Below are 26,284 nucleotides of genomic sequence, written 5' to 3' on the forward strand. Positions count from 1 at the left end.
ATATCCTTATAGAAATGTACAAGTGAATCAAGGTCTTTTAATCCACGATAGCGCACCCTTGATGTCTGGTTCTGTAGAAAGAGAGATGGAAAACTATGAACTCCATTCCTCGAAAGAACACTGGGCATTAGAACAGACTCCTCTACAGCTACATGATAAATCTTTGGAAACATTGAAGATAGGTCATCATATAAAGATCGACATAACTTTGAAAATGGACACCATGAAGCATGAAACAGCACCGCCATGCGAGCATCATGATAACGTAGCATATCCTAGGCTCTTTCAAACCTGAAATCTCTTCCTCTGACAAGCTTTCGGCTATTACCATAAGTGCCATCTTCTTCAATTTATTCATTGCAGAAAATTGCTTTAATCGAAATAATACAGCTGGATCCAAAGCTTGATCTGGAGCGACACCATCTTTACATATCCACGGATGACATAGAACTCCATGAGCAGTCAAGCGCTCAGATGGTTTTGAAGTAAGCATCTTTCTGATAAGATCCTTGGCACTCTCAGAAATTTTGGGCCAGGGTTCTGAATCAAAATCAATATGACCTCGTAGAACAGCATCGAAAATTCCCTGTTGTGTTTCTGCCCAAAATGGTGGAACACCGCTGAGTAAGATGTATAGGATGACCCCGGCTGTCCACACCTCTGCCTCTGGATCATAGCGTTTGCATAACACTTCCGGGGCAACTTAGTATGGGCTTCCAACCACATCAGTGAACACCTGACCAGGTTTGAAAAAGACAGACAGCCCAAAGTCAATTTCCTTCTCTCAGCAATAAAGATAAGTCGTGCTCTGCTCCATCATGGGATGATGCATAACTTAGGCTTCCCCTGCTCGTAGACCAGTTCCGTGTTTCTCCCCCACTGCCCATCAACCTCAGCGGACTCTCCATAGCCATTCCGTTTCTCTCCACTCGGCTTCAATTCACATTTTCGTTCCACTTTTAAATCATCTTCCTGAAATTTCTGACTTTAAATCGACCTCAAAACAAGAATAGGATAATAGCAAACAGATTACGAACGGCGGTCCAATCAAGAAGTTCAGATCAGTAATTCGCTCATCCTCTCGGACAAGTGTAGCTGTAAGCCCAAGTTTACAATGAGACTTTGTAATGCTAATGACTTTACGAAACATATGTGCTGGAACCACATGTACTTCATCCATAATAATAGGCATCCCCAATTTAAAGTGCCGCGTGCTCATTACCCTGCTCTGATGCATGCCACCAAAGGGTGTATGCACGTTGATGTCGTTCAACATCACTGCAGAAACCTGACTTTCCTATGCATATATCATATTCCCCAAACTTATCAAGAATCCATGCAGCATTATTCTGTTCAACATCAAATCTAGTATATGAACCTTCTGCTCATCCTTGAAGGCTTCACAAATTTCACCATTGGCCACCATGCAACCAAATTTGAAATATGGGCAAACTTCAAATAACATTTGCATATTAGCTTTGTATATTCCGTTTCCTGAAGATTCTATTCGTGCAGCAAGACCCTCCACCATGTAAGCTGCAAGTCTTTCCATTGGGTCTCCTTGAATTGAGACTGTCTCTCTCAATTTTGTGATTATATGTGATGCCATTTCCTCTTTAACTTCAGATATTGCAGTTACACATTGAACTAACAGCTGTTTGGAAGAGCTCCCTATATGAACATTATCTTGCCGGTGACCAGTTGATGCATATGCTTCCTGCTGCAAAGAATTAGTTTGTGAAACATAACATGAATAAGAGATATTTGCAACATTGGAATAATCTATGCTTCCATTAGAATATCCTTCAAGGTTGTGCTCTCCAACTTTTGCAGCCATTGCTTGATGTATTCTGGATTTTCTTCAAAGATACTACCATGTATAGCTCCTTCTTTGGCAATCTGATGACGGAAAATTTAGGTAACCTGATGTATGTTCCCCTGTGAGATTCTTATTAGATGCGGATTTTTGGAGGGAAGCAGAACTCTGTACAATAGGCATGCTAGGATATTGACCTCCACTGGATACCAGAACTTCGGCCAATGTAGTGGGATTATAGGAAAAACCTTGAGAATGAAACACAACAATATTATTTGTATATTGATGATAAGATCCAGCACTGTGACATGTTGAGTCAGATATTCCCACAGAATCCATAGGAGATAGCTGTGAAACATTGGCTATGGATTCAAACAAATCCCCAATTTCGTAGCGCAGCCAGTGCAAAATATGAATTATGCGCTACGAAATCAACCCTTTGACAAACAATCGAACTGATGTGATCAATTTTTTTAAAAAAATTTCTTGAGTGATAGCATGGACTATCAAATTTAATGCCTAATACCTTATAGACTCACCAAAAAACAAATTTAAATATCCAAATTCATCTTCAAGGCCAAAGATGGAGCACCTCGAAGCCAAAAATGTTGGGAATAATACTGAGAGGGGGGGGGGGGGTGAATCAGTATTATTAAGTCAATAAAAATTTTTCATTTCCATACTTTGATTCATATATGCTGCTTCAGTTAAGAATACTCGCGTATATTCAGTAAACTTATGATTCAGTTAATTGATCTTCAATGAGTGCATTAGAACATTATTAACCATATTAACAGTAAAAAGGTGCAGTAAAATAGAACAGATCATCACACATAAGCCACACACATGAACACCATGAGATAAGGTGGAAACCCAATGTGGGAGAAAACCACCTGCTGCAAGTCATCTCAATCTTCTTCTTAATAAGAAAATCCTTTTACAAAAGTTCTGTACTAGTGCACTCCTTTACCAGCACGCAGGCTACTACTTGCAGAGAGCTATAACCCTCTCACGTTCTCCAGTCTCTCCTGGAAGGGAGCTACAACCCCCATAGTTCTTGTACTAGTCGATCCGTTTACTAGTACGTAGGCTGCTACCTGCTACAATGCTCCAAAGTTTTCAACTGCTACTGGAAGGGAGCTACCACCCCCTTAGCTCTTGTACTAGCTAAGATACTAGTACATAGGCACCGACCTACAATCTTCTCTCCTCCAGGTACCACGTTTCATACATTTTCATACTGGATACTCCTGAAGCACAACACATAATCTGAAAGGCCATGTTTCATCCAATTTTCATACTGGACCCATTAATATCATTGAAGCACATAATCAATCAATCTTCTGAATCACCCAAACACCAGATCAATACATATACAAGGATAATATGTGAGTTAGCAACCAGATCTAGTCCATCAGATCACATAAAGATATGTCATTAAGAACTTGATCCATTCAACCATCAATACTGAAGCTAAACATAATCATGCTATTATCAGAACTCAATACCAGTAACCAGACATCAATTATGCACCCAGAACCCTGCAGAATAGCCAAAGGCAGTCAAAACAAATTTCAAGCAGGGTTCACAACTTCACCAAAAGACATCTACGAACATCCGCGCCTGTGTTGCTTTCTGATATGCGCGTATCCGCACCTGCACAGTCTTCTTATATGTGTGTATTTGCACCTGTGCACTCTTCTTCTCTACGGGTATTCGCACCTGCACCGTGTCGCACCTGCGGTCCTGCGGCTACATCCACACCTGTGCACTCTTCTGCTCTGCGGGTATCTGCACCTGAACTGTGTCGCTCATGCAGTCCTGTGAGTAGATCCGCACCTGCACTGTGTCGCTCATGCAGTCCTGTGAGTAGATCCGCACCTGCACACTCTTCTGCTCTACGGGTATCCGCACCTGCACTGCGTCACACCTGCGGTCTTGCGGGTATAGATAGTTTTTCAGTCTTCAAGCATACCCCAGACTATCAGATCTACAGATCTAACCATGTGTCATGGAGCTCTCGACCCATCAGTCGATTTTTCTATAATACTCAGGTTTCTCCTTGATTCAGATCTAGCTATCTCTCACCAACTGATCACAAGTATTTTCGATCTAGCTCATCTTAAGATATTCAACCCATAAGTGCTCAACCAAATGATCTCCTTTCCTTTTCATAGGCAAGCCCATATTCAAACCATGGTCCAAAACCATAGGTATTCAATACTAGGAACCCAATACCTTGGATCAATACTTTAGATGCAAAACCACAGACCAAAACCATAGGATCAAACATGTCGGGCTAAATACCATGGACCACCATAGGATTTCCCACGTGCGTGCCCTTTTCTCTGTATGAAAGTGCGTGTACTGGGGGTCCGCACCTTTTTCACGGTATACCTGCGAACATGATCGCACTTTGTGAATGGCGTGTCTGCGGGTCTGCACCTTTTGAATGGTGTACCTGTGAACCCCTTATTTTCTTCCATTTTGAGAGGCTGATCATCAATCTTTGCTACTGGCTTGTTGCACTATGATCTGTCACCTGTATGAGTTGCCATCAAGGACACCACTTGTCTCATAATGCCAAAAATCTCCCCCTTTGGACTTGATGGCAAAGCTAACTTCTCATACTAAGGATTGTCGTTTGATTCCTTTGCACTATCATGTATTCTATCACATCTGATATCTCTTCTTGTAGATTCATCTGATTATATATATGAGTTGTTATTTTATGAGTGGGTTGCCATCAAGTACAACACATGCATCATAATGCCAACAAAAAATTCATTAGAGCTTTAAACAACAAAAAACTAGACATTGTTGGTCAACATTGCAAAGAGAAAATGGTGATATTTACCTAAAGAAGTTACTACACCCTTCCACTCATTAGAAAAAGGTTTGAACCAAAGTGTATTTAATGAAAAAAGAGATAAATCAAACATTGGGCTGCTATGCGCATACACTAATACAACACAACATTGGAGGCATTATATGCATAGTTTGTTCTTTAAAATTCGGATGGCCCTTTCCTGGGCCAAACCAAGTCCCAGGATGGTTCTCCATATATTTTTCATGATAAGGTGGTGATGGGATCTAGCCATTTATCTCTTTATCTAATTATTCCTAGGGTAGGATTCCTTTTGTAGCCTGAAATCATGGACTTGTTGATGAGCCTCGGTATTGCAACAAGAATGTTGCAACTCCCAGGGCTACCGACTTTAATTATGAACCTGTGGTTCGTACAAACTTAAGAGGTGTCGAAACTATATGTGTGGCATACAATGTGTCTTTCATTCATTGTCATGATGTAATGGAGTGCATGTACTAAAGTCAAATCCTAAACTAATTGTAGAAATTGAAATGTTTGAAATGGAACCTTAACCCATTACTAGAAAGTACAAGGAAAGAGACCGATATTGAATGCTAAATCACACCATTTCCTAACTAACTGCCAAGAAAATAGGTTTTGCAATAATGCTAAATTATCATGAACCAAATTCTACTATCTAATATTGGAAGTAAGAAGCATAAAACATCACTAATTTGCAAATAAAGGGATTGAAATAAATATGTTTTTGTCTTTTTGTCTTTTCATGCAAAATCAAGTATGCAAACTAATTTCCTTTGGTGATGTGGCAGGTGAATTAAGGATGTTAGAGGTTGTATGGAAGGGTTAGGATATGGTTGGATTGTGTGGGAGACCCATGGGAAGATTTTGGTGACTTCCTAGAGGTTTTTCATCAATTCAGCCTTGAAACGCGCAATTTCAGAAAAACCTACGAGATGTACTAGAAACCTACAAGATGATCTTGTAGGAATTATAGTGAACCTACAGGATACAACCGAGAGAAAAATGTAAGGTGTTGGAGGTGATGAGAGGCCTAAGAAAGGTGTGTGAGGGGTGGAATGGAGTGAGAAAATTCCTAGGATCACTTAGAACTCAAAACCAAAGTTGGGATATGGATGGATTTGGTCAAAAAGTTTGGAGAAGTTTCCTTGTGAAATGATGAAATTGGTGAGGGTTTAATGACCAAGAAAATCAAATACAAATTGGATGGGAATTCAAAGTGGAATCATTAAAAAACATTTATGTTAACCCATGCAAAAAAAATAAAAAACATTAGATATCGTTTTTTTTGGGATTCAACTGCGTTAAGTAAGTCATTAACGTATGACCATTTCCATGAGAGGTAGTCGTAACTGAATAATTTCTCATGATTTTTGAATTGTTCATGAACCATTCAAGTAGAGATCCCTTCACTCTTTTTGAATTTAAGTATTAGGGGTTTACGCAGTGCATTATTAGATATCGTTTTTTTTGGGATTCAACTGCGTTAAGTAAGTCATTAACGTATGACCATTTCCATGAGAGGTAGTCGTAACTGACTAATTTCTCATGATTTTTGAATTGTTCATGAACCATTCAAGTATAGATCCCTTCACTCTTTTTGAATTTAAGTATTAGGGGTTTACGCAGTGCATTATTAGATATCGTTTTTTTGGGATTCAATTGCGTTAAGTAAGTCATTAACGTATGACCATTTCCATGAGAGGTAGTCGTAACTGACTAATTTCTCATGATTTTTGAATTGTTCATGAACCATTCAAGTAGAGATCCCTTCACTCTTTTTGAATTTAAGTATTAGGGGTTTATGCAGTGCATTATTAGATATCGTTTTTTTGGGATTCAACTGCGTTAAGTAAGTCATTAACGTATGACCCTTTCCATGAGAGGTAGTCATAACTGACTAATTTCTCATGATTTTTGAATTGTTCATGAACCATTCAAGTAGAGATCCCTTCACTCTTTTTGAATTTAAGTATTAGGGGTTTACGCAGTGCATTATTAGATATCGTTTTTTTGGGATTCAACTGCGTTAAGTAAGTCATTAACGTATGACCATTTCCATGAGAGGTAGTCGTAACTGACTAATTTCTCATGATTTTTGAATTGTTCATTAGTTAGTTACGACTACCTCTCATGGAAATGGTCATACGTTAATGACTTAACGCAGTTGAATCCCAAAAAAACGATATCTAATAATGCACTGCGTAAACCCCTAATACTTAAATTCAAAAAGAGTGAAGGGATATCTACTTGAATGGTTCATGAACAATTCAAAAATCATGAGAAATTAGTCAGTTACGACTACCTCTCATGGAAATGGTCATACGTTAATGACTTACTTAACGCATTTGAATCCCAAAAAAACAATATCTAATAATGCACTGCGTAAACCCCTAATACTTAAATTCAAAAAGAGTGAAGGGATCTCTACTTGAATGGTTCATGAACAATTCAAAAATCATGAGAAATTAGTCAGTTACGACTACCTCTCATGGAAATGGTCATACATTAATGACTTACTTAACGCAGTTGAATCCCAAAAAAACGATATCTAATAATGCACTGCGTAAACCCCTAATACTTAAATTCAAAAAGAGTGAAGGGATCTCTACTTGAATGGTTCATGAACAATTCAAAAATCATGAGAAATTAGTCAGTTACGACTACCTCTCATGGAAATGGTCATACGTTAATGACTTACTTAACGCAGTTGAATCCAAAAAAAAACGATATCTAATAATGCACTGCGTAAACCCCTAATACTTAAATTCAAAAAGAGTGAAGGGATCTCTACTTGAATGGTTCATGAACAATTCAAAAATCATGAGAAATTAGTCAGTTACGACTACCTCTCATGGAAATGGTCATACGTTAATGACTTACTTAACGCAGTTGAATCCCAAAAAACCGATATCTAATAATGCACTGCGTAAACCCCTAATACTTAAATTCAAAAAGAGTGAAGGGATCTCTACTTGAATGATTCATGAACAATTCAAAAATCAAGAGAAATTAGTCAGTTACGACTACCTCTCATGGAAATGGTCATACGTTAACTTAACGCAGTTGAATCCCAAAAAACCGATATCTAATAATGCACTGCGTAAACCCCTAATACTTAAATTCAAAAAGAGGGAAGGGATCTATACTTGAATGGTTCATGAACAATTCAAAAATCATGAGAAATTAGTCAGTTACGACTACCTCTCATGGAAATGGTCATACGTTAATGACTTACTTAACGCAGTTGAATCCCAAAAAAACGATATCTAATAATGCACTGTGTAAACCCCTAATACTTAAATAAAAAACATTACTAGTCGAAAATCTAGAAATTCAAGAACTAGTGAGCTAGTAAATCTAAAAACGTTCATAACCAAATCAAGTGCAAATGCAATGGGGTAATTTTTGTTATGAACTAGATTTTTTTTGTGATGTGATGCAAGTGGAATTAATTTGATTGAAGGTCGTTAGCATGTTCTAAAAAATAGTAGAAATTTATTGTTCTTTGCTAAAAAGGAGGTCCAACAATCTAGATTTGCGAATAAGAAGACTAATCTCTCAATGATTACTATTAACTTCGAAACATTTTCAAAGGATAAAATAATTCTTGTGATCCTACAAAAGAACTTACATCCACCATTTAAGTCAATCCTACAACAAGAAATCCCTAATACTCAATGCAGAAATAGAAAGAAATGAAAACTAGATATGCATGAGAATAAGAAGTGAAAAGAAGGAAAGGAAATGATACAAAAGGACTCTGAGACTCCTCGGATGGCCAATCCCAATGAGACTCAGAGACCTATGGACGAGAACAAGATTTAGAAGCTGCACATGACACAAATGTTCATTATTTTCATCAATAGAATTACATCCCTGCAAGAAAATACAATGGAGCTGCAAAACTACAAGCTCTTTCTACAAGAATACTAATGAAAATATCCCCCTAGAGGAAAATTCGACTTGGTAATTATAAAAAATGATTAGGAATCATTCCCCATGAATGGAGGAAGATTTACCCTCCAAAATCCCTTGATTAGTGGATCTAGTCCCCAATACTAGGAACTTGCATTGAATGGCAAGGAACACATTCCTAGATTTTCTCAATCATTCACTAGAGGAAAGTTTGACTTGGTACTTATACAAAATTATTAAGAATCATTTCCCATGGATGGAGGAAGCTTTCCCCATCGAAATCCCTTGATTAGTGGATTTGCGCCCTTGATTGGTGGATCTTCTCCCTTGATTAGTGGAACACATTCCTAGATTTTCTCAATCATTGGAGTTCCATAATTTGTGACATAATTCCATAATATATTGCTGAATTATTATTTATTATTGATCCTCCAGTAGTAGGGAACAAGTCCCTAAATTATCTCATCCTCCAACTCTTCATAATCTGCCCAATATTCTCATAATATTCCACAAAAATAAATAATATTAGGCACTGATAGGTCCCTATAATACTAGTGATTACCCCATTACTATTGTAGTTGTATCCCTTATTAATATTGTTGTGCCCCTATTGTCCCCATATTTTTATTATTGTGCCCCATAGAATCCCTCTATTGTTATTTTTGTGGCCTTATATTATTATTGTTAGGTCGGTTGGGTTATATTGTGACTCCTTAGACTCCTATATATAGAAAGGAGGTTTTCTCATTTGAATCATCCAAGAATTGCTCATTTATGTAATGTAAAGGAGGTTTCCCCTTCGAAGAGGCTGAATTCTAAGGCGTCGATCTATCTTTCCTATCTTTCTCTTGAGTTGGTTTCATAACAAGCACAAATATTCAACTATTCATAAACCTTCATAATGAATATATTAAAGTTAAAAATAAATTATCTAATGCCAAAAGAGAGGTTTAATGTGTTGAAGGATGGTCATAGGACTTAATTTATGTTTTAATTTAGAGGCATGGGCCTTAATTTATGTGTAATTTAGAGGCCCATCATACCGCCTTGTTGAAAGTGTTGCTCATCCTCTGAGCAACTTAGTGACCTCATTGTGCCTCATTCATGGCCCTAGTGGCCTCTCTCTTGTGCAATAGGAATCTTGGTTGTAAGTTCTACAAGGACAAGCCAAGAAAACATATTTTGGCAAAGAAAAATCCTTGTTTCTTGAGACCATTAGTTTGCTTTCTTCCCCTTATTCAAGATGCTTCTTGATTATTTTTTTCACTTTGGAAAGGTCTTCCACACCCTTATCAACGTTTTTCAACCTTGTTCCACCATTTATTTTCATTAGTACTGCCTCCTATAGGATGTTATGAAACCAACTCAAGAAAAGATAGAAAAGATAGATCAACGCCTTAGAATTCAGCCTCTTCGAGGGGGCAACCTCCTTCACATTACATAAATGAACAATTTTTGGATGATTCAAATGAAAAAACCTCCTTTCTATATATAGGAGTCTAAGGAGTCACAATATAATCCGGCCAACCTAACAATAATAATATAAAGCCATAAAAATAACAATAGAGGGATTCTATGGGGCACAATAATAACAATATTGGGGGCAATAGGGGCACAACAATATTAATAAGGGGTATAACTACAATAGTAATGGGGTAATCACTAGTATTATAGGGACCCAACATGCCCCTCTCCTTCAAAAAAGTGTTGTCCTCAATGCTTGAGTAGTTCTGGATACTTCTGCATAAAATTCTCATCCTCCCATGTGGAATCTTCAGTGGATAAGTTCTTCCACTTGATAAGATACTTTGAAATTGATCGATTTCGTAGCTGTCAAGTTCTTGTTTCTGTGATTGCTTCTGGTTCCCATATAATTTTTCCTTCCTCGTCAAGTTCTGGCATTATTGTTCGAACTGGGAGCTTGTCGCCTATAACCTTCTTTAAACATGAAACATGGAAAACTAGGTGCAATCGAGAAGCTGCACGAAGCTCCAATTTGTATGCCATAGTACCAATCTTTTGCAACACCTTGTACGGACCATAATACTTTGGTGATAATTTATTATCCTTCTTAGCTTGCTTAAGGGACATTTGCTTATATGGTTGTAGCCGTAGGAATACCCAATCACCTAGATCAAAACTTCTTTCACTACGATGTTGATCTACCTGTTGTTTCATTTTATTCTGTGCCAACACGAGGTTATCCTTTAAGAGTTGGAGGACTTGTTGTTGATGTTCGATGTGATGTTCCACTGCCTGAACCTTAGAATTTTCTCTTAAATGTGATGTGATGGATGGTGGTTGATACCCATAAAGTGCCATAAATGGGGTCATTTTTGTTGCTGTATGGAAGGAAGTGTTATACCACCATTCAGCCAGAGGCAACCATTTGACCCATTGTGTCTGTTTATCATATACAAAGCAACGAAGATATCCTTCCAAACATTTGTTTACTATCTCAGTTTGCCCATCAGATTGAGGATGATAAGATGAGCTATGAGTTAATTGAGTACCAAGACAAGAAAATAATTCTGTCGAAAAATTTCCAGTGAAAATGGGATCTCTGTCACTTACAATAATCTTTGGGTTTCCATGTAGCTTTTGAATCGTTTCCATAAATGCAGTAGAAACTGTACTGGCTTTAAATGGATGTGATAATGCACAAAAGTGTGCATAATTGGTAAGTCTATCAACTACCACCATGATGACACTCTTTCCCTCAGAATTGGGTAAACCTGTGATAAAATCCATCAAAACCTCCTCCCAACGTTGGCTTGGAATGGATAAAGGTTGTAATAGACCTGCTGTCTTAATTGTTTCAACTTTATTTTGTTGGAAAACCAAACATTCCGCCACATAATTTTGAATATCTGATTTAAGTCCATCCTAAAAAAATTCCTTCTTAACCCTGTGGTAAGCTTTTAAAAATCCTGAGTGCCCTCCTAAGGGAGAAGTGTGCAATTCCATAAGAATCTTTCATTTTAGGTGGGAATTCTTACAGAGGTATAAGCGATCTTTGTACCATAACGAATCATTTTGCTAGCTAAATGTATCAGACGTACTGGAATCTTGTTGTAACTTTCGAATAAGTGCCCACACTTCTTCGTCATTCTTCCATTCCTCTGTTGCTTCATTTATCCAATCTGGTTGGATAATAGAAATGGCACACAACAATGATTCCACATCCTCATCGTTTCTTGAGAGTGCATCTGCCACCACATTTTGCTTCCCTTTTTTGTAGATGATTTCAAAGTCATAACCCAACATCTTGTGACCCACTTTTTTTGCTCTTCAGAGGATAATCTTTGTTCTAAAAAGTATTTAAGGCTATCATGATCCGTTTTTACCTTGAAGTGTCTTCCCATTAGGTAGGGTCACCATTTCATAAGTGCATGGAGTATTGCCAACATTTCCTTCTCATAAATAGCTTTGCTTAAAAACTTTCCCTTAATTGGACGACTTTCAAAAGCAATGGGTCTTTCATCTTGCATTAGAACAACACCAATTCCATTTCCTGAAGCATCACGTTCCACAATAAAGGTTTTTGTGAAGTCCGGTGTAGCTAAGACCGGTGCTTGGCACATTGCCTCTTTAAGATGTTCAAAGGCCTTTGCTGCTTCCAGAGTCCATGAAAATGCATCTTTCTTCAATAATGTTGTTAGAGGTGTTGTTATTCTCCCATAATTCTTAACAATCTTGCGATAATACCCTGTCAACCCGAGAAATCCTCGTAGATGCTTTATGGATGTGGGGATTTTCCATTCCTTAATGGCTTTAATTTTGCTAGGATCTACCTTAAATCCTTCATGAGATACAATATGACCTAGATATTCCACCTCCTAGACTCCAAAGAAACATTTGGATCTTTTTGCATATAATTGTTTCTCCTCCAATAGTTATAGCACCCTGTCAACATGTTCAACATGATCCTTCCAAGACTTGCTGTAGATTAGTATATCATCAAAAAATACTAACACAAATTTTCTAAGGAATGGTTTGAAAATTGAATTCATCAAACCTTGAAATGTTGAAGGTGCATTCGTAAGGCCAAAAGGCATGACCAAAAGTTCATAATGACCCTCATGAGTTCTAAATGTTGTTTTTGGAATGTCTTCAGTCTTCATTCTGATTTGATGATATCCTGAACGAAGATCCAACTTGGTGAAGTAAATTGATCCATGCAATTGATCCAGTAATTCATCAATCACAAGAATGGGGAACTTATCTTTAATAGTGAGCTTGTTGAGCTCCCTATAATCCGGACACATGCGCCATGATCCATCCTTCTCGTGCACCAAAACTACTGGAGTAGAGAAAGAACTTTGACTCGGTTGAATTATACCAGCCTCTAGCATTTCTGCAACCATACGCTCAATTTCACTCTTTTGGACATAGGGATGTTTGTACGACCTGATGTTTAGAGGAACACTTCCTGGAATTAGATGAATAGCATGATCATGATCACGCATAGGTGAGATACCTTTGGGAGTCTCAAATACCTTGGAATGATTGTCCAGGACTTTTTGGAGATATGGAGAAATAGATGATTCCGATGTGGAAACATCTAGCGAACATAATTGTGTAATTACACCTCTTTTCTCCTTTTTTAGAAGCTTTGTCATACCATTAGAGCTAATTATCTTTCCTGGTTTCCCTGCAATACCCCTTAATTCAACTTCCTTTCCTTCCGTAGAAAATTTGATGAAAAGTTCTTGAAAATTAAAGGCTATTGTACCCAAGGATTGTAGCCATTGGACTCCTAGTACAACATCAACAGCTCCCATTGGAATGGAAAGCATTGGGCTAGTCAATACATATTCTCCCATGGATAGCATGATATTATGGCACTTTCTAGAGCAATTTATTGTTCCTCCATTTGCAATCATCACTTGACACTCTGGTGCTGGATATAGGAAGCAATTCAATTCTTTTGTTACCTTACAATGAATAAAATTGTGGGTGCTTCCTGAATCAATCAACACTATTACCTTTTTCTTCTTGATTTGTCCTTCTATCTTGATGGTTATAGGAGTGGTAATTCCCACCAATGCATTACAAGATATGGTCAGATTTATTTGTTCTTCATCTAGGCTTTGTTCCTAGAGTATATCCTCTTCTTTTGACCTTTCTTGCTCCTTTTCTTCTTCCTCTTCACAATCTATGTAGAATAATTTCTTCTCAACACACTTATGACCTTTAGTGTATTTGCTATGACAACTGTAACAAAGCCCTTTTTCTCTTTTTTCTTCCAATTGTTGTGGTGTCAACCTTATAGGTTGTGGAAGACTAGGGGCAACAACACTTTCGTCTTTATAGTTGTGAGTGGTATGCTTCCTGATTGCCATAATTTTGCTTTCCATTTTTCTTGTTAACCTGAATGCCTTCTATAATGAATCAGGTTCCCAAAGGCGAACATCATGTTGGATATTATCCTTTAAATACCATATGAACACATCAATCCTATGCTCCTCTGGAATATCATTTACCCTTATGTTCAATTTTTGGAATTCCTCAATGTGCTCCATTATTGAACCCTTTTGTTTGAGACTTATCAATTGGATAAAAAAAGTGTTGCTTTTTGTATCCTCATAATGTGCTATCAATTCTTCAGTAAAAATTGCCTAAGTGATAAATTGTTTATGAGAGCAAAGCCATTGATACCATACAAACTGATTTGGTTCCAAATATAAAGTTGCCATACGTACCTTTTGTGTGTTTTGCACGTTATTGAGATTGAAGAATTGCTCCATCTGTAATATCCATGTGGCGGGATCCTTGCCATCAAACTTCCTCATATAGATTTTTGGAATATGGTGGGTCTTCGATCCAACATTAGTGTCTATGGAATCATGATTAACATTTCTTTTGTTCACATCATGAGTTTCCTTTACAACCTTTTCACCATTAGTAAGTATTTCTTGTAGAAAATTTGTCAAATCTGTCTTCAAATCTGCAATGTCTCTCTTCAAATCTGTCTTCGAATCATCCATCTTAGCTTCCATGCCATTTATCTTAGATTCCACGCCATTTATCTTAGATTCCACGCCATTTATCTTAGCTTTTGTGAGCGTGACATTTGTTGCAGTTGTTCTTGTAATTTTGATATATCATGTAGCATTTCTTCCTCTTCTTCATGAGTCATGCTAGAGCTTTCAGGTTCCTTACTAGGTGTTTTCATTTTCTTTCCTAGGGGAAGCAGTTACTGATAATAATGCTTTATTATGCCCTTTTAATTCCTTCAAACCAAGCTTACGCAAAAATTTAAAAAAAAACTACACACCTTTTTTCACTTTGTAGAAGCCTGATATTGAATCTGATGTATCTCTGTAATTTCAGATCCTCCAGTTCTGAAATTACGACCTGTAGTAGCCTTCTACGTCCTCTTTCCAATTCCACAAGTCTGACCCAAATTGGATTCTCCAAGGAAGAGTTGTGTGAAATCTCCCACAGTGACTTGATTATAGACTAGTTCAATAGAGCGAACTTGTACGACATGCCACGAGTCATTGTTTCGACCTTTGGATCTGAAAAATGCATACAAGAAACTACAGTCCGTCCTCTTTCTGTACCTTCTCACAAAATTTCAATCTGATCCCAAAAGAGAAAGTTATGACGATTTTCCCTAGGTACCCTGTTTGGAATGTAATTCAGGAGTCTGCAAAAAGACCAACTTCCTCAGATCATATCTCCGCAAATATAGTGCAAAAATATCTGAAATTCAGACCCAAGGTTCAGTGCGATTTCTTCTCAAATGCATTTTTTTCAACTTCTGAAACATCGCAGAAATTTTTTTATAGTGAAAATGCCACGATGACCTGTTTGGAGCAGTGAAACCCTAGAATCCAAAGCTCTGATACCAAGTGTTATGAAACCAGCTCAAGAAAAGATAGAAAATATAGATCAACTCCTTAGAATTCAGCCTCTTCGAGGGAGCTACCTCCTTTACATTACATAAATGAACAATTCTTTGATGATTCAAATGACAAAACCTCCTTTCTATATATAGGAGTCTAAGGAGTCACAATATAATCCAGCCGACCTAACAATAATAATATAAAGCCACAAAAATAACAATAGAGGGATTTTATGGGGCAAGTAATAACAATATGGGGGCAATAGGGGCACAAAAATGTTAATAAGGGGTGTAAATACAATAGTAATGGGGTAATCACTAGTATTATAGGGACCCAACATAGGATTTATAGGTCACTGTAATTCCTACATGATCATCCTGTAGAAAACACAGTCCCTTTGTAAACTGAAGTAAAGGAGTGGAAAAAATGATAGAAATAGTGGAGGAATGAATGGTAATGAGTGGTAAAATAAAAATGTGGGGGACAAGGGTCTCTTTGTGATCCTCCTTTTCTCTTTGACCATCCTTCTTGCGAACCTGCACATGGAAATTTCATGAAAATGGAGAGGATGCTCTCTTTGTTTTTTCTTATAAGAATAAAATGGGATGGATGAATGATGAATAAATAGTGAATATGAAGTGGATGGAGGGCTTGGAGTGTCATGCTGACCTTGGCCTTTCTATAAAAATCTTCTTTTAACTGTTGTCCTCATTCCTTGAAATCACCACCCTTCATAATTTGACTTTTCAACTTTGCATGAGTGAAGAAGTGCGTTGGAATCAACTAGTTGAAGGCGGTTGAGACTACTAACCCATCCTTAGCTTATAAAACCTCATCTCTCATTTATTGACAACAAATTTCTAACTATAATATGCTAAAGAGAAGAGGTCAAGAATATTGCATACATGTACCTACTTGATGGTTGCTGGAGAGACATGCATGCTGCTACTGGGTTGATGTTGATGTGCAGGTGTTGGATGGTGATGTTGATGATCCTAATGCTGCTGCTAAGCTCTAGAGGAGCTTCTTTGACCTCCGAGTCTCCTTTAAAAATGCTCACTGCCAATCCTATAGGTATTGTTATGTATCTTGTAGGTTTACACAACAACGATTTGTTTTGTCCATATCTCTCAAACGGTAGACTGGATTGAGCTGAAACTTTTTGAGCATGTTTCCATCATCATTATGCACCTCCCCATCAAAACCACTTTGTCAATGGATGCATGGATCTTGAGAAAAACTAAAAATGGCTGAAGGTGATGGAGGTCAATTTCTTGGAAACCGTGGACTATAATTTGTTGAAATTACTTGGGCATGTCACCATCATCCATATGCATCTCCCCATGAAACAGTTTTTTAAATGGATACACTGATATTGAGAAAATGTAAAAATGGCGGAAGGTGATGGAGGCCAATTTGTTCGAAACCGTGAACTAGAATTTGCTGAAATTTCTTGAACATATTACCATCATCCATATGAATCTCCCCCTAAAAGAGCTTAGCAAATGGATGCATGGATTTCAAGTTATGGCAAAAACAAATTTCTTCTCTATGTATTTTTATATCCTGTAGTAAAACAGAACATCTTGTAGTTTTTTAGGACAACAAGGAAAATGAGTGGTCCTTCAATGATATCAATCTAATCTCTTTTTTTCAATACTCTTCCTGTGCTATGGTGAATACCATTGAGCTCAAGAGGAGTTGTTTGGAAGTGTTGTACCTCAACATTGTAAGTGGTTTGAGCTATTTCAATGTGTGGATTTGGAAATGGTAGTACAAGTAGTTGAGTGGGAGTGTATATTTGAGATGGATATGGATGGGGTTATGGTTGTGGTGGAGGTGAATGGTAAGGATAACATGGAGTTTGGTATGGAGGATATTGAGGAAAATACCGAAGAGATTGTGGATGGCTCCCATAAGTTCATTGCCAACTTTGTTTCCAACATTGGTTTTGGGGTTGATATGGCCATTGTTGCTAAGGAAAGGGTGTGTTACAATTACTTTGAGGTGGATGTGCATAAGCTTGAAATTGTGAATTAGGCTCTTGCATCGTATCAGGATGAATAGGCTGCCATGGTCCTCTTAGAGCTATATAAAATTGCTGCATTGGCAATTGACATGCTCCATTGTCCTCTTGGTGAACTTCCTTCAACCTTGGTAATGAGGAGAAATATTTAACATAATGTGATTATCCATCGACAACACAAACATGTTCTTTTTACTCATTTTCTATTCTTCAAATTTCTACTTTTTGGTTAGATTGATAATAATTTCTGTTTTAAAGTCATCAAACAAATTTCCGAGTTTAGCTTGACTTACCGATCTTGATGTTGATTGACTTAATCTTGTATTTCCTCTTGATATGTGTTTGCATGTCTCACAAATTTCATCAAATGACGATCGGTATACATCACCTCTACTTACGATATTAAGGAGATTAATCCATTCATCCATAATTGTTATGAGTAAGAGGGTTTTTAGTGTGTCAGATCCTAAATGATGTAGTTTTCCCCTCTTAACATTATACATGAACCTCTCTGATAGATCCTCTAGACTCTCATCTTTTTTTTCATTCATTCTAAATATTTCTTCTTCAAGATCATGATCTTTATACTTTTCTATAAATATCTTTTGCATATCATTCCATGATCTTATTGAATTAGTCCCTAAACTCATCAACCATTTAAGAGCTCTATCCTTCAATGTTGCTGGAAACAATCTCAATTTTTGAGTTTTTAATAAGTAACCATAAGACCTACAAACAATTTCAATTTCAAAGAGAAAGGTTTCCAGATCCTCTAACCTTAGATCATGAAATTTTGGAAGAAAAGATGGAGGTATGTTCTTCATGTGCACACTTCCATCTGTATCTTGAATGAGAAAACCGATAGGATCTTCCTCATTATCATCATTGCCTTCAAATCCTAAACTAATTGCAGAAAATGAAATGTTAGAAATGGAACCTTAACCTATTGCGAGAAAGTACAAGGAAAGAGACGGAAATTCAATGTTAAATCACACCATTTCCTAATTAACTACCAAGAAATCATTCTTTTCAATAATGCTAAATTATCAGAACCAAATTCTACTATCTAAGCATGGAAGTAAGAAGCATCAAGCATCACTAATGTGCAAGTAAAGGGACTAAATTAAATTTGTTTTTGTCTTTTCATGCAAAATCAAGTATGAAAACTAATTTCCTTTAGTGATGTGGCAGGTGAATTAAGGATGTTGGATGATGGAAGGAAGGGTTAGGAGATGGTTATATGGTGTGGGAGACTATTGGGAGGCGTCTGGCTACTTCCTAGAGGTTTTCCATCAATTCGGCCTTAAAACAAGCCATTTCACGAAAATCTACAGGATGTACTAGAAACCTACAGGATGATCCTGTAGGAATTACAGTGAACCTACAAGATACAACCGAGAAAAAAATGTGAGGTGTTGGAGGTGATGGGAAGCCTAGGAAAGGTGTTTGATGGGTGGAATTGAGTGAGAAAATGCCTAGGATCACTCAGAACTCAAAACCAAAGTTGGGAGATGGATGAATTTTCTCAAAAAGATTGGAGAAGTTTCTTTGTGAAATGATCAAATTGGTGAGGGTTTAACGACCAAGCAAATCAAATCCAAATTGGATGGGAATTTTTTTTTATTAACTAAAATGTCTTAGGTCCCTATTCCAAGTGGAATCATTAAAAAATATCTGTGTTAACCTATCCAAAAAAAATAAAAAAAGATTACTAGTCGAAAATCTAGAAATTCGAGAACTAGTGAGCTAGTAAATCTAAAAACATGCCTAACCAAGTTAAGTGCAAATGCAATGGGGTAATTTTTGTTATGAACTAGAATTTTTTTGTGATCTGATGCGAGTGGAATTAATTTTATTTAAGCTCATTATCATGCTCTAAAAAATAGTAGAAATTTATTGTTTTTTACTAAAAAGAGGTCCAACAATCTAGATTTGGGAATAAGAAGACTAATCCAAGCAGGTCAATGATTAGTATTCAATTCCAAATATTTTCCAAGGATGAAATAATGCTTGTGATCCTGCAAAATAACTTACATCAACCATTTAACTCAATCCACAACAAGAAATCACTAATACTAAAAGCAGAAATAGAAAGAAATAAAAAGTAGAGATGCATGTGAATAAGAAGTGAAAAGAAGGAAAGAAAATGGTACAAAAGGACTCCGAGGATCCTTGGATGGCTAAACCCAAGGAAACTCAGAGACATATGGAAGAGAACAAGATTTAGAAGCTGAACATGACACAAATCTTCATTATTTTCATTAATAGAATTACATCCCTGCAAGAAAATACAATGAAGCTGCAAAACTACAAGCTCTCTCCACAAGAACACTAATGAAAATCTCCCCTAAGAGGGAAATTAAACTTGGTACTTATACAAAATGATTAGGAATCATTCCCCATGGGTGGAAGAATCTTTCCCCAACAAAATCCCTTGATTAGTGGATCTACTCCGTAATACTAGGAATTTGCATTAAATGATAGCGAACACATTCCTAGATTCTCAATCATTCCCTAGAGGAAAATTCAACTTTGTACTTATACAAAATGATTAAGAATCATTCCCCATGGATGGAGGAATCTTTCCCCACCGAAATCCCTTTATTAGCGGGTCTTCTCCCTTGATGGATGGATCTACTCCCTTGATGAGTGGAACACATTCCTAGATTTTCTCAATCATTGGAGTTCCACAATTTGTGACATAGTTCCATAATATCTTGTTGACTTATTACTTATTATTGGTCCTCCAGTAGTAGGGAACAAGTCCCTAAATTATCTCCTCCTCCAACCCTTCATAATTTGCCCAATATTCTCATAATATTCCACAAAAATAAATAATATTAAGCACAAATATTCAATTATTCATAAACCTTCCTAATGAATATATTAAAGTTAAAAATAAATTATTTAATGCAAAAAGAGAGGTTCAATGTGCTGAAGAATGGTCATAAGCCTTAATTTATGTTTTCAATTAGAGGCATGGGCCTTAATTTATGTCTAATTTAGAGGCCCATCACCTGGCCCATTAAAATTTAACCCATTAGATACCACTTGCACCCACCCTATACTCACAACCTTCAAGAAAAACTGTTAAACTCGTATCTTACACGTGAATCAAGGTTCAAGCTGCACATTGCAAACCCCTGAAATGCGGGAAAAATTCAATTGGGAACCTACGCAAATCAAACTACAAGCTCTTGGTGTTGAAACATGCAGCAAGAAATTCTTAATTTTATTTTTCCTTAGTCAAATTGAGGGAATTTGAAATTCCACATCAGCAGGCATGGTTTGTGATGCTGCACTCATGGCCTAGGGCAACCCTTCCTTCCAGACCTGGTCCAAAAATTTAAAAAACAGTGTTTTATTCCCTATACGCGACATTGCCCTGAGTTAAACGCGTGTACACGCGGGTCTGTCATACCCAACCCGCGTGTATCTATTAAAACACTTAAAAAATATATAATTTCCTCTTTTTCGGGCGGTGATCGCGGGTTTACCTGCTGGATCACCTGTTAGTGCCCGTGGCCCAACTGTTCCCAACCAACTCCTAACTAAAAAACTACTTTGGAGAGGGTATAAAAAGACATCAATGGGAAGGCCAAGGGGAGAGAAAGGAGAGCAAGATTATTATGCTGAGATTTTTCCCTTAGATCAGGTCTGAAGTCCTTGGTGTTTTCTGCACTTCCCCCATCTTGCATAGGAAACCCTTGTTTCCATGTGTATTGGTGATCATTCATCCTTGATACCATCATTGGAGTAGGACTTGGAAAGAGCTCTTGTCGGAGGCTTGAGGCTGGAACGAATCCGGGAGGAAGCTTGCTTGGAGCCTGCTGAAGGTGTTCAGGTGATATCTTTCCGATATCTGTACTTTATTTGCCTTTATTTATGAAGAAACACGTCTTTGTTCCCGAATAATCTTTCTTTATGCTTATGAAATTCTTGTATTGAATTCTTGTGAAAGTGGTTACTTAAAGATTTTTTATAACTAACTTTATAGCATGAAGATGATTTATACATAAGTATTTGTACAGGTACTGTTGTGTTCTTTGATTTGTTTGTCTTGCAGGTCAAAGAAAGAAGAAGGGAACTCCAAGGAGGGTTTGCACCCTAACGGTCTTCTCGAACGTAGGACCATAGGTATGTGCCCTAAACCTTAGAATTTGCTTAAAAGTAAAGATGATGGCTGTGTGTGTGTTTCTTTAAATAAGCAATTTTCAGTCTGGTAGAGTCTTAGCCGAAAGGACCCTAGGGGTACTTTCCCTTCAACCACCCAATTAACTCAATTAATTCAAGTTAGGGGCATGAATTTCAATTGTATGTTTTGATTCCTAAATTTAGGAGTCTAGGTTGAGTTAATTTCAGTTGTAATCAGTTAAACTAGTTGTAACTGTTAAGTAGTGGGACATTAGTATAACTAAAAAATCATCTAGTTAATTGATTAATCATCTAACAATTAGCTCATGCATGCAAATAATATTCTTTTCCCAGTTGTGGTGGAGTTTCCAAGGTAGTTAACAAGCAGTTGTAAACTATTTGACTGTACAAGTGTTGCATGAGGTCAAGTGGACCATCCTTTGGAATTGTACAATCAATTAGAGGAATTTCATAGTTGATAGGGGCATAACTCCTCAAGGAACAATGCAAGGAAATAGGAGCTTGGAGGGCTTGATATTTGGTTAATTACTAGGCAAGATTAGCCATTCAGCAAGAGAGAATATAGTTGTTTTTGTAGGTTGAGATATGGCATTGAACTGACAATTGTAATAGCTTCTCTTACTCACTTGATTAATGAACACAAGGTTGAAGGGGTTTCGAGCAATTGATTTCCCCTAGATAAATATTTGTGTATGTGTGATAAACATTCTTGCATTTTTATTATTTTAGTTCTAGATTATGAATTGAATTCTGCAGATGAGTAGAGTAGGCTTGAGTCTTGTGATTTAGTAAATTTCATGAGCGGTTTCAAATCTACACATAATTTATAGATGTTAACATAGCAGGTTTCACACTAGAACATGTATGCACTTTAAGTATAAGATGCATGCAAAACCTTGAGGAACAAGGCATGGATTTGAGATATTATGGTTGAGAGGGAGCCTCAACCAAAATGGAGCCTCAAAAGGAGCCTTGAGAAGACGTGGAGCAGCCAAGGAAAATTGGAGACATCCACTCAATTAAATACCTCCAGTAGGGGGAGAGTTCGAGCTAAGTTGGCATAAGGAGCATATGCATCCATACCTCCAGGTGTGAGGTGGGGCCATGTGAAGCCATAGTCCAAGAGTTTCAAAAAAATGGGGGGATCCATTAAGGTGTTTTTGTCTAATGGATCATTACCAATGCTACAGGTCCCCATAGTATTCAGTAGTAGGAGTATCAATGTTAGTCAGATACTGATTAGTGCAGAGAAGTGTTGATAGTAGAATAGGAGGTTCACTAGCAGAGTCAACAAGAACACAATTTTCCCAGTAGACAGTGAAAAATTGATTCGATGATTTTTTAGATGTTTCTCAGTTGTAGATGTTGCAGTGGAAGCAACAACAATGATAGGTGTTTCATCTAGTACATTCCACATGTGCATGATAGGGGTGGTTGATAATCCATTTCTTACTGAGAGGTATTGTTGAAAAAATCAGCAAGAAATTCTTAATTTGATTTTGTGTTAGTCAAATTGATGAAATTCGAAATTCCACATCAGCAGACATCATGGAGTAGTTAACTAAGGTGACATGGCACTTTTCAATAAATTAACTCAGTTAATTTGAGTTAGAGGCACGGATTTCAATTATATGTAGTGATTCCTAAATTTTAGGAGCCTAGGTTGAGTTAATTTCAGTTGTAATCAGTTAAACTAGTTCTAACTATTAATAGAAATAGTGGGTGGTCAGTTAAGTAGTGAGACATTAGTCTAACTCAAAGATAATCTAGTTAACCAATCAATACACTAGTAATTATCTCATGCATGCAAAGAATACGAGTTTCCCATCTGTGGTGGAGTTTCCAAGGTAGTTAACAAGCAGTTGTAAACTAGTTGAGTGTATATGTGTTGCATGAGGTTAGGTGGACCGTACCTTGGAATTGCACAATCAATTAGAGGAATTTCCTAGTTAATAGGTGCCTAAATCCTCAAGGAACATCTGAAGGAAATAGGAGCTTGGAAGGCTTGATAATTGGTTATGTACTAGCTGAGATCAGTCATTCAGCAAGAGAGCGTAGAATTTCTTTTGTAGGTTGAGCTTTGGCATTGAGCTGAGAATTGTAATAGCTTCTCTTTCTCACTTGATTAATAAACACAAGGCTGAAGGGGTTTTGAGAAGTTCCCTTCCCCTAGATAAATATTTTTGTATGTGTGATAAATATTCTTGCATGTTTATTATTTGAGTTCTAGATTGTGAATTGAATTCCGCAGATGAGTAGAGTAGGCTTGAGTTTTGTGATTTAGTAAATTCCATGATAAGTTTCAAACTTACACATAATTTCTACACTTGGGCCCTAAAATCTAGGGTGAATTCAACCTAACTTCAATTTTCCAAGAATGGTAGAGGGTGAAATAACCCTTAACCAATCACATTCCTAGAAATCGGGGCGATTGGAAGAAGAATCTACTTGAAAACCAGATGAATCGGGCTTCGAATGTTTATTTGCCATTTTTTTATGGGCTAAAATATAATAATTATTTATTTTTTAAATATTTTTTGGGCTAACTATTAATTCTCCCCTCCAAAATATGAAACCCCTTAAATTTCACCAATGGGTTTAACATCACCCCTAAAATTTTCTATGATGTGCTACTCCAATTCAATTAGACACATCTTATCAAATAAAAGATGACCTCTAGCATAAAGGTGAACTAAATCCAAGGCTAATGGATTAGGGTTTATGAATGCTTCAGCATGTATATATATGTATTTTAACATTGAAAAGAATATAATGAAAAATTAATATGGTAGCCTTGGTTTTTGATCCAGGGGCAAATATCTGTGTATATTTGTTTTATGTTCTTGCCATTGTTTATTTTTTCTTTTTTAAGAATTCATTTGCAGTAAATTTTGCGTAGGGTTAAAACCTACAATGAGAAGAGAGGTAAGTATGTCATGTGCATGCTAAGATCCATGAATCCACACAAATTACTAAAGGCTAGTAATTTCTCTGATTAAGGTTGGGTTAGGGTCATTTTGCATGGAAATTGTTGATGGAAGGTCTAGATCCCAGCTCTTTGTGGTTTGATAAGAATTGATGCTCGATTAATTTGGAATGTGTTTGGTTTTTTGTTTGTTGTTTGTTGTAAGTTTTTGAAGGATCCCCCTCCTTGGAGTCACTCCAACATTAGAGGACTCTTAAGGCCAAAGGTATCCTTTAATCTTAGTTTTAGTGGAATTGATGCTCATTGTTCCTTCCCCCAATGAGATTGTAGTTTTCTAGTCTTGAATTTTATGTTGAGAAGCATCCTGTGTTCTAGAGCATAGGAATTACAAGCATTGCTTGGGACCTGAGTGTGTGGTAATATCCTCTAAAGTATCTAAGATACACAAGTTGGATCTACTGGAATAGGAACACCCATTGTTAGAGTAAGTTTTTCAAATTGGACGACTGATGGAGTGAATGAAAAGAATTCACTAGGAAGGATAGGGAAGTCTACTTGACCACACAGTTCCATCCAACTTGGAAAATCTTGACAACACTAGTTAGCCATTTATGAGGTAAATGGATGTATCTCACCTAATTCTAATGTTTGGAAAACAATTCTAACGCAAAACCAATTCCAATGCATGACCAATTCCAAGGGCCCACAACATCCATTCTATACAAATCCTAAGGGCCTTGAACAACCATGTTATACAAACCTGCAACATACAAATGGCCTGTAATGCATGAACCCTCCAAATCGAAGTGAAACAATTCAAAAAATAATGAAACATACAACTTAGATATGTCAAACATTATGATGTAAATTTTTTTGACATATATTCAATTCTAGCATGTCACAGACTCATAAACATACACATGATAGTTCAAACTAGACAATGAAGATTTTCACATAGATCAATTCTAACATGTCATGGACTCATAAACATATTAAAAAATATTACAAGTTAGACTTAATTTCTACATAATGGAAGAATTTTAAAGGTGTTCCTCAATTCATATACATGATTTTATATGAACTATTCATAATGTTCAGGAAGATCATATGTCAATCATATCATAGGGGATGGGAACCCATGTAAAGAAATCAAGTTCCACTAACCATATCTTCACAAAGAATCACCAGAAGAAGAAAAATGTAGAGGATCTCAATCTTAAGAGGAAAAAAAGGAAATGATGAAAAAAACCCCCAAAATGTCAAATTACATATATATGTAGGACTTGGAAGTAGTAGAGAAACAAAGAACCGTCAATTAGGAGAATAGGTGTACCATAACCAAAGGTCGATCAATTTTTCATAATTATAAACCTTACACAAGATTGATATCTACTTTCACAATGCACGAATTTTTGATTATGCACTTCATAACACTTTCGGTCTACTGTAATTTACATCCTGTTATAGAAGTTGAGATTCAAGAGCTTCAATATATAGAGAGATCTTCAAGATCACTTTGGATTACTTACAGGAATGCTGCAAGAGTGTGTTAACCACAATGGTGCATTCAGTCATGCTCAAAATGATAGGAGATCAAACTACAAATCAGCTTAAAGTAAAGATACAAATATATACAACTTATAGCCGTCTCCAAACGAGTAAATGGAACGTCAAATAGGGGGTTGGACTTACATTTAGCGAATTGATCACCCCAAACCAAGTCTCCAATATGGTCCTCCAT

At 36.8% G+C, this 26,284-nt stretch overlaps 1 pseudogene; it reads right to left on the reverse strand.

Moving 5' to 3' along the window:
- Positions 1 to 148: 148 nt before the first annotated feature.
- LOC149165237 (calcium-dependent protein kinase 4 pseudogene) lies at positions 149 to 26,284 on the reverse strand (annotated as a pseudogene).

Source organism: Pinus tabuliformis, chromosome 5_1, assembly GCF_031772625.1.
Source record: "Pinus tabuliformis cultivar Carrire ecotype Pingquan chromosome 5_1, CPIR1, whole genome shotgun sequence".
Taxonomy (NCBI): domain Eukaryota; kingdom Viridiplantae; phylum Streptophyta; class Pinopsida; order Pinales; family Pinaceae; genus Pinus; species Pinus tabuliformis.